Raw genomic sequence first — 10,437 nt, 5'->3', positions numbered from 1 at the left:
ACACACACACACACACACACACACTAAATAAATAAATGTTTAAAAATTAAAAAAATAAAAAAAATCGATTACTAGCACAGTTTCAATACTTAATACATTACATATTGTTGTCTTAGTGGTTATTCATTGTACAAGATGCAGACATAATATCCTGTCCACAAACACTGTTGGGATAAATCTCTATTCATTGAAATAAGAGAATGTAACTGTATATCTATCCTAACTACTTGGAATATACAGATAGAAAAAGGCCCTTCATTTGTTTTTTGTTGTTTGCTGTTTTTGTGTGTGTATGTTTTGCAGAACCAGGGATTGACCTCAGACCCTTGTACTTGCCAGGGAAGGACTTATTTCACTGAGCCATTCCCCAGCCCCAGGTCCTTCATTTGTATCCTCCTTTTTTGTTTACTTTTGTCAGAGAAGGGTATTCCATTGTCATTTAAACATTGTAGGTGTGTGAATTCAGCAAAAGTTTCTAATATAGTCCAGCAGTCCATAGAAGTAGTGTATTTTCCATAAGACTGGCAATGTCAGAAGTTGTTGACTTGAGCCTTTTACAGCTCAGCATATTGATACAGTTTTACTTTTTATACCTTGTTTTTATACTTTTCTGCTGGATGGCTAAGAGCAAGATAAAGCAAGACCTATATAACAAGAAATGTAACTTTTGTATCTGACAAGGTCAGTCAAATGCCCTCAGGATTTAGCCTGAATCCCTGTACACAGTTTGTAAGTCTTTTGTCAGTGCCAGCCATGTGGATGAGTCACGGCCATTGCTTGACCAATTTGCTCTCTGTGAAAGCCTGAGAGAATGTTTTCTCTCCATGTGACTCCTTAGGCACACTCTTCATCTATCGAGTTGGTGTTTTGGATGAGCTATGTCTTGTATCACCTGAGCATCCACTGCCCATGCTCCCTATAAGATTGTGGACACAGACTACTGTTCAGAGGGGGCCAGCATCAGGATCCTGCCTGGCATGCCTTGGCACTGTCAGGATCCTGCATGGCACTTACGGACATAAACGCCCTAGGATGCCCTGAACTGCAGTTCCTTCCTTAGGTAGCTGTAGCATCTTCTGGTTCAGCATCTAAGGAGATGACCAGAGATTGGTTTTTCCTTGGCAGATATCAGAGCCTTTTGCACAGAATCTTGGATTTGCAGTCCTCCAGTTGGTCCCATGGGCACAGTAATTCCAGTACCCAGCACTAGTTTCTCACTATTGGTCCTCTGTTTATCCAAAAGTCCTGTTCACAGCTCCTCATAACCCCTGAATTCCCTGGAATTTCCACCCCAACTCCTAGCCTCCTTAACCTCCATGCCTGGTCCTGTTCCAGTGATTTCCCTTTATACCTGATTCCTCCTTCATGCTGCCCAGGCTTCAGGTCAGTTTCCTCCTGCAAAGAAAGGTCCCTCCAAAAATCTGTGGATCCAGACCAGCAGGTTATGACTTCTTGTGGTTTCTGTATGTTTCCAAGCATTGCCCAGTTGCTGCCAACTTCTGTGTATGCCTCAACCCCTACTCACATTTCTGAAAACCTGTACAATTCTATCCACCAAACTTCATACCCAGTAGTTTCTCCTAGATTCCCTCTGTAGAGAATGGGACTCTGTAGGCACAGAGCACAAAGGCTCAGGGCCTTAGGGAAAATATATGAAGGGAGAAAAAGCGTGGTTGTATTTCCATGGAAAAACCTGGTACAAGTTTCAAAGCCAGATGTTCACTAACATGATCAGGAAGTGTGCAGCACTTTGGGGATGGAAACACTACCCTGCCAGCAGCACACTGATAATGAGAATCTTCTGCCATTGAAGGAGTTTTGACAAGGAATACACTAACCCAACCAAAACAACACACAGACCTTGTATTGTGTCCTTCCTAGCCCTGGAATCTTCCTCATTTCAGAGATGAGTGTATTTCATACTGACTCTCTTTTGCTTGGAAAATTCCTTGTACTCCATTCCTCTATTGTTACACTGGACTAAAGATCTGAATTGGTGGATGTGAGGGTGTTCTGGCTGCAACCTCTGTCACCCCATTGATCGCCAGGGTTGATTCGGCTGACCTGGCTGGCTAGGCAGGTGTCCCCTTCCTCAACGATCCATGTGCATCCCTCCCAAAGCTGTGCGCTCTGTCGAGGAGGACCACTCCCAGTAGAGGAGGACTGTTCCTTGGTCAGGGGTGTATGAGTAGCTGTACTCCCCTGTAAGAACCTCCAAACAAGCTCTCAAAGATCTGAATTGGAAAATCATGAGCTTGGGGGTCACAACACAAGACACCTCTCTTCACCTGTGTGTCCCTCACATCAGGCTTCCTTGACTTTCCTGCTTCTCCAGCACTCATGCACCTATTTATGTCCTTTCATGCCTCTTTGGTCCTTTCTGCCAGGCTCCAGGTCCCTCCACTTCGGTTTAACTTACATCTGAGTGACCCATTCACCACACTTCATTTCTCTCCATCTTTCCGTGTGTGAACCACTGCATGTCTTCTCTCCACTGCATGTCCTCATGCCTTTCTGTGTGGCTCAGCTGAGAGTTCCACACCCCAGACTAGGTCCTTCCACACTCCTCAGTTCCCTTCCTTTGTTGCTCTTCCCACCCATGATTCTGTGCATTACTCCCGGCCTTATGTCCTTCCTTTTCTCATCACTTCCTTCCACACCTGGGTCATGTTCCTCCTCCCCTTTGCAGCCCTCCACAACTCTTCCAGTCCCTCTGACCTGTGTTCTCTGACTCTTTGTTCTCCACACCCCACTCCTCCACAGTTCCAACTTACAGGACTCAAGTTCCTGCACTCCCTCCTGCCTCTGGGGAAATCATTCTCATTCAGCATTGAGACCTGAGGTTCTACATGGCCATTTCTCTCACAATTTGCCCTGCGCTTACCTGTGTACCCCCACCCAGGGTTCCTTGTAGAGGGTGTAAGTTTCCCAGGATACTGATTTTATAAGAGTGGAAAGACAAGTATTCTGGGGGTGTTTGTATCTCTGCATTAGAAAATCCAGTTCAGTACCTCAGGGAAGTCTAGACTTGGCCTATCCAGGATGCGTTGCTGCAGTTACACGCAGATGACACTGGGTGCGGGCCATCAAAAGATGGAGCTTGTGTTGATTGCAGGCAACCTGGCTCTTTGCAGGGTTTTTCCTAAATATTTTTCTTCATTTTTTTTTTTTTTTGTTTGTTTTTAATGTAGAATCTGCAGTATTATTACATGGTGACAAGTCCATGAGTTACCACACGTTCCCTCAGAATACATTTGTCTGAGATTTTCAACCAGGGATGTAATTCTGTTGCACATAATGAACAAATATATGGCACAAAAGCAGCTTTGCTAAGTCTTTGTCATGCAACATGTCTATTTTTAGGAAAAACTAGGTAATAACTTTCACATTAATTATTGAATCAAACACAGTCCCCACCAGCAATTTCAATTTCATTTCAATCTAAGTCTTCACCTGATTTTCTTAGCTTTATTATTTGGAGATTATCGGACTCATCAGAGTTTCCCAATCCAAATCCATGATGCACCCCAAAAGTCTTTAAAATCATTCTATAGGTGTCAATAGCTCCAAAACAGAAGGTCCCCTGTATCAAGGGAAGCACTCAAAAGGCTTTGTAAATGAGTAGCAGACTGATTGTGTGTTCCCAGTTTCTCTTCAAGATGGCCTTATCTCTTTGTCCCCAAGTTTGCTTCTGAGTTGCGGCTTTCTATTTGGGTGATCATTCATAGGGCCCAGTGTGTGCTGCACATCAGAGTCCTGTCCAGTGTCAGCATCCATGCCCTCAGCCTTGTCCCCGGAACCCAAGTCCTTTCCCCTTATAAAGGGAAAGCAAGCAGAGGATGCATTTCCCCAAGCGTAGAAAGTGACTCACTGCTGCCTGTGGAAGCAGGCACCGGGGCCGAAGGGCTTTTCTGTTCTTAAACTTTGGATCTCATTGTGAAGAAACATTTAAGGTAAAAGCTTTATTTCTTTAAAGCAAGGCCTGTCCATTTCTTCGTAATATCTCCTATCAAAGCAGCATTTTGATTTTTAAATTTGTTCCAACAAACACTACTTTCTAACTTTCTAATTCTCAGTATGTGTCTATTTCCATTTTAGTTTTTGTTTTCTTTTGTATTCTTCTAAATGTGTTCTGCCTTGGCCAGTACCACAACTACCACTCATTCTTGGATAAAAAATGGAAAAAGGGATAATTTACAGGCTTTTTACTGGTAAGTGGATGCAACTAGGGACAACAATCTCAAGTGAAATGAATGAGCCCTGCAAATGCAAGCACCATATTTCTCCTTAGTGTAAGGGCCTGAGAGAGTAAATAAAATCTGACGGGTACAATAGATACTGTGAAAGGGGAGTAAACCTGTTCAAAAGCAGGGAATTACTGAGGTGAAGAAAAAGCCAGGAGACAGTGCCTCAAAGAGGTATATCTCTGTATATGAGCACGGTGGTTTGGGTTATTGTCCCGTGGACCTCTGTGTCTGTGGAACGCAGCAGTAATGCTTAATTTTCTGTATTGTTTGCATTTTTTCTTTTTGTCTCAGTATTTTATAATTTTTTTATTTCTTGTGCCGATTTTGCATATCTATCTGATAATAATTAGAAGGCAACAACCCTGTGGAACTCAAATGCTGTCGATAGTGTATTTTGTTTACTGAAATTCTGTATCACACATTTTTTTCTTTCTCAATACTATTTTATATTCACTTTAAAAACAAAAATAATTTTAAAACTTGGTTAAATAAACTATAAGCTCACAGTAGTGATTGCTTCGTTTCAAATAATGCGCTACGCCACTGCCTCGTGCACCTGGCTGGGCAGATGCATGCATTGTCCTCGTCACAGATGGTTCTGTGTGAAACTCTAATGTAGTTAATGTTCTCGTTTCTTTGTGACTGACAATTTATTTTATAGGGTTACTTCCCCTTTATGTTTGTGTTCGTGTGATTCTCCTTTTGCATTTCTTCCTTAAGAGATATGATTTTATATTTACTATATTTTAAAAATTAGTGTAAATAATTTTCATCTTAATATTACCTGGTATGTGTTACTTTGGAACTTTTGACTGGCCAAATCTTAAGCATTATTATTTTATAATCTATTTTAGAATGTAATTGAGTATTATTAAAAAGGAAGATTTAAGCCCTATAATTTTTTTAAAGCCCTATAATTCTTACATTTGGAAATGAATTGGGCTTTATTATAAATATTAGGGCTTTTTTCAGTTTTATCTCACTAAACAGGCAGATGTTCCATATATTCTACTCCCACTAGGAGCATACAGGATTGTGTAAAGAATCTTATTTACTTTAAGGTATTTTTTGCTTCAGACTATGTGACTTAAAAATGAAAAATATGGTTATTTAAATACCATTTTGGTTCCTGATTCCTCCATTGCTTTTGGTTATCTCAGAGCTTAAAATCAGTGAAGAATTTTTTACTTTGCAGTGCAAAAAAAGAGTATTATCTTTTCCCTTTCTAGTGTTTTCACCAGAAGATTGTATTCTAACTTACACATTATTTCAAAAACTGTTCTCCATTGCACTAGTTTTCTGTCTTTTCATGTGTGTGCTGCTGGAAAAGAAGATAGAGAAGGCCCTGCGCTGTCTGTCGCAGCACACGTATATTCCTGTCACTGGGAGCACGGCCCAGGCCGTCACTGGCGTTAAGAGGGAGGACGGTCCGGTAATGACATCACATCGTGCTTCCAGGCTCTGGCTCTTGCTGCAGAGAAATGGGAGGGATGAAGATGTGAGTGTGTACAGGCAGGAGTTGTTTTAGTGACATTTGTGAAGAGCATGTGTATGTAATGATTCCTGCGGAATAGGTTTGTTATAGATGGGAAACCACGGTTCAATCCCCCAGCACCACATGCCAGCCAGCCCCGCTCCCTGGTGGGCTGAGCTGGCCACATACACACACACACACACACAAATAAATAAAATTAAAAAAAAAAAAAGACAAAAGAAAAAGTACTCTGTGCCCTTTATGCAACCAGTTTCCCATCACACCATATGAATTTGTGACCATAATTTTACGTACACCTTGCTGGGCATGATTGCATTTTGGTCTTTTCTTAATTATTGTGTCAGCAGCTGGCATTCAAGAGATTGCAACCAGCAGGACCTCTGCTCCTTAGGAACTCCTGACCCAGAAGCCATTCTGCAATTGGAGATTCAGCGCCAGGTTCCCACCAACTTAAATTTCATGATTCACATGTAGGCGGCCCACTTTCTGGTGTTACGCATTTCCCTGAGCTGAGGTCGCTCTGCCGCCAACCCAGTCCTGCAGGACAACCAGGGAGGAGCTGCCTCAGAGCTCAGCCTGCAGGATTCGCACTTGCGCCTGCTCACTCTCAGTCCCACCAGGAAAGCTCGGCCTCATTGGAGCTAAGCCACGCTTTCATCCCTATTTTCAGGAATTTTTGAAGCATTTTTTGAAGCCCAAAGGAAAATGCGGATTACAACAAACATGTTTGAATTCAGAAATATGACATATTTTTCTCTACATACAATGCTGAGCCTTCACAGTGAGGGGGGAAAGAAAGGAGCTGTGATTGTTGTCATACTACTTGCATGCTGGAGTCCGGTAGAAAGCAGTGTGGGCTGCTCCACAAAGGCCTGTACTTTCCCATCCTGCAAATACTGATAACTGTCCATTCTGCCTGCAGCGTGAACTCAGCCATCCGCCTCCCGAGAGCCTCATGCGTGAGCCCACACTCTAGACAGCCTCCTGCTCAGCGCACTCTCTCAGCTACCAAGATTGTATGCAATTCACTGTAAGCTCTTATTTCCTCACAGTGGTCTTCCATGGATTTGCATTAACATTTTTACCACCGTGCCAAATTACCAATATTTATAGAATATTAATGGGACAGACCTTTTGTTTATAGGACATGTACACCAACAAGAATGCACAAAATATTTGGAAAGTATACCAATATATAGTGAAATATTTTAAACCCTTAATGCATTAACAAAATATGGTCTTGATAACTTATGTACCTTCCCCTTCTTCATTTCCAGAAACGTCTACATGGAAATACATCACACATTATAATAAAAATTTGCAATATGCTTTTTGATAGGGGAGAGATAAATTTAAAATGTTAATATAAGCACCAAAAATTATATAAAGCTGCATATGTATTATTTAGGTTATGAAAACAAAAATATTTACAAGTAATTATGTAATCATGCTAATGAATGAAAATCTAACTTCCACAGTAATCAATTTCCAGAGGATCACTAGGAGTCTGAGCTGCATAGTGAGATCCTGTACCAGTACCTAAAAAAAAATCCATTTAAAAAATTCTAGTTAGTGCTGGCCAGGTAGTGAGCAGACTGAAGCACCTGCATAGTCAGGTGTAGTAACCAGTTCGATCCCCAGCATGCTCTGCTGACCTTATCCCAGGGTGCACTGAGACAGCAGATGAGACTGGGCATGGTGGCATGTACCTGTAATCCAAGCACTTGGAGGGTGAACACAGGAGGAGCCCTCCAAGTCTAATCTGTGTAGTGAGACCCTGTAGACCAGGCACTAAAATACCAAAAAAAAGGATAGCAATCAATTTCCACAATAGTTTAAAAAATGGAAATATAAAAAATTAAGAGTATTGGACTGGCAAGACAGCTGAGTGCTCTAAAGCATCTGCTTAGGCCTGAGCAGGGGACCACAGTTCAATCCCTGCCACCACATGCCACATTGGCCCACCCTCAGAGCAGGCTGATCTGGCCAAAAAAATTTTTAATTAAAAGTATAAAAAACACTGTATAGTAAAAAAAAATAATAATACATAAATTGTATGTATAACACAAGGTAATTAGTGACATACCATGTTTGCATCTGAGATATGCAAATTTAAAACAAGTATATTAAGCAAACTAGCAATTTATAAATCTCCAAAAATAATTCTCTCTCTGCAAAAGTAAGGAATGAGCTCCAGAAGTTACATTCATTAAAAAAAAGACCTGTAAAGTTAGAGTACTCTTTAAATATAAGAATTCCCGATGTTTTCTCCGTGAATGCAAGCAGTCTCATGTTGCTGGCATTTCATAGTGCTGTGGGCACAAACTCACTGGGATTGCATGTGGATACTGAAAGATTCTTTAGATGAACAATTTAAACTATACTAGAATTTGAAACGTGTTGTTGGGTCACCTTGTATCTCTGCTTAATTAAACAGAGCAGGTGCAAATCAATTTGAGAAAAGGACTAGGGAGAGATGCCAAATACCTGGATCTGTTACTGCAGGGAAGCCAAATGGCAAAATGAAGGCTGCGCACTGCGCTAACAGCACAGAAACTCAGTGCCCGTCCATGCTGCAAATATTCTTTGCAAAAGTTTAGAAAACTCAGTAATCAAAAAACCAGTACTACTCAAAGAAGCAATAAAATTTCTCAAAAAGCAGAAGAAAGCCAGGCATGCTGGTGCATGCCTGTAGTCACAGCTCTCTGAAGTCTGAGGCAGGATGATTGTTGTGAGTTTGAGACCAGCCTGGGCTATGAAGTGAGCTCAAGGCCAGCCTGAACTGCACAGTGAGACCCTGCCTCAAAAAGGCCAAAAAAATTAAATTTTTTAAAGGTTCAGGTGCATTATGTACAGTGTATCATGGAGTGCAAAGTATCCATTGCTAAACAGAGAATTAGGATTAGGTGGAAAAAAAATTCCATTTGTAAGTGCAGTAGTACTTCACGTGGTCTGATTGTCTTAAGTGATAATTTGAAGTCTTTTTTAAATGATAAATATGAATCATATCAAACAGTAGAATTTGGTTTGCACAATTATATATACATAGGGCCAGGGAGATGGCTCAGTGGAATAAGCGCTTCCCTGGCAAACGCAAGGGCCTGAGTTCAATCCCCGGTTCCACCAAAAAAAAAAAAAAAAAAAAAGTGTTTCCGGGGGCCTGGCCCTAGCTCAGTTCTTTAAGTGGCTGCTTCCACAATTATATATACGTAAAATACATTGATCCATTCATTCCAACTGGTAACTTTTTTTTTTTTTTTTTTTTTTTTTTTTGTGGAACTGGGGATTGAATTCAGGCCCTTGTGCTTGCCAGGGAAGCACTTATCCACTGAGCCATCTCCCCAGCTCCCTTAACTTGTACTTTCAACAGTGTTCTCTTCTTCAATCGGAGTATTTTCCTTCCAATTTTGTACCATTTTAAACATTATATCTTTTCTATTTCAAGTATGAGAGGAATAACATGACATTTAGTTATCTAACTCTGGCTTATTCTGCTCACCAGATGTATAGTTCTTTTTTTTTTGGCAACCATTATTTAGCTTTATTCATAACCATAAACTTAACTCTGCAATCCAGGTACATTTGGAGGGGAGCAAGGAAAACATGGAACCCAAAGAACTGCACGAAGAGCAGAGATGATGGGGCGTCTTGAGCAGGGAGGGCGAAGGGTGCTCTCCTGAGCTAGAGGAATGGTCTGTCTGGCGGTGGCAACACACACAAGTCACACGCGTTAGAGCTGCCCACAGTCGGTGATGGTGATCATCTTGCTGGTCTTGCCGTTCCTGGACCCGAAGCGCTCCATGGCCTCCACCGTGTTCATGCCCTCTTTCACCTTCCCGAAGACCACGTGCTTGCCACCCAGCCACTCAGTCTTGGCAGTGCAGATGAAAAACTGGGACCCGTTTGTGTTTGGCCCAGCATTTGCCATGGACAAGATGCCCGGGCCTGTGTGCTTCAGGATGAAGTTCTCATCATCAAATTTCTCCCCGTAGATGGACTTGCCGCCAGTGCCACTGTGGCGCGTGAAGTCACCACCCTGGCACATAAATCCTGGAATAATTCTGTGAAAGCAGGAACCCTTATAACCAAATCCTTTCTCTCCAGTGCTCAGAGCACGAAAGTTTTCTGCCGTCTTTGGAACTTTGTCTGCAAACAGCTCGAAAGAGACACGGCCCAAGGGCTCGCCGTCGGCAGCGATATCGAAGAACACGGTGGGGTTGACCATGGTTGGCAACAAACGACTAAGAGGAAGGATAGAGGCGTCTGCAAAGCTATAGTTCAATCTTGACATCATTTTTGTTTCTTGTGAATAAGGCGGACTCCATCCTGTATATAGAAGCCATGTGTGATAGTAATTGATTTCTACAAAATTGTATCTTTTGGAAGATACTTTTAATCTCCACATCAATGAGCCATTTTCCACAACCATTTGTGAACACGGTTGCATTTATAGTACTGGATATTATAATTCCTAAGAATAGATGTGCACAAATGTGGCTGTTTTATTCGCTGTACACTGTTCTGTTTCAGACATCCTGCTTATATCAACCCTTTCTATTTTTCCTGCTATGCCAATTTGTATATTTCTATATATGCTGCTCTGATCCTTTCACTTTCGTTTGGTTGCTCAATATTCCTTGTATTTTCCTGGTGTATGACCCTCACTTACATATTTTTGGATTACATTTCTAGTAA

At 41.6% G+C, this 10,437-nt stretch overlaps 1 pseudogene; it reads right to left on the bottom strand.

Moving 5' to 3' along the window:
- Nucleotides 1-9,394: 9,394 nt before the first annotated feature.
- LOC101563625 lies at nucleotides 9,395-10,008 on the bottom strand (annotated as a pseudogene).
- Between the last annotated feature and the right edge of the window lie 429 nt (nucleotides 10,009-10,437).

This window comes from Octodon degus, unplaced genomic scaffold (assembly GCF_000260255.1).
Source record: "Octodon degus isolate 3935 unplaced genomic scaffold, OctDeg1.0 scaffold00036, whole genome shotgun sequence".
NCBI classification, from domain to species: Eukaryota; Metazoa; Chordata; class Mammalia; order Rodentia; family Octodontidae; genus Octodon; species Octodon degus.
The sequence above is the reverse complement of the archived record's forward strand: the minus strand, read 5'-3'. Positions and strand labels throughout refer to the sequence as shown.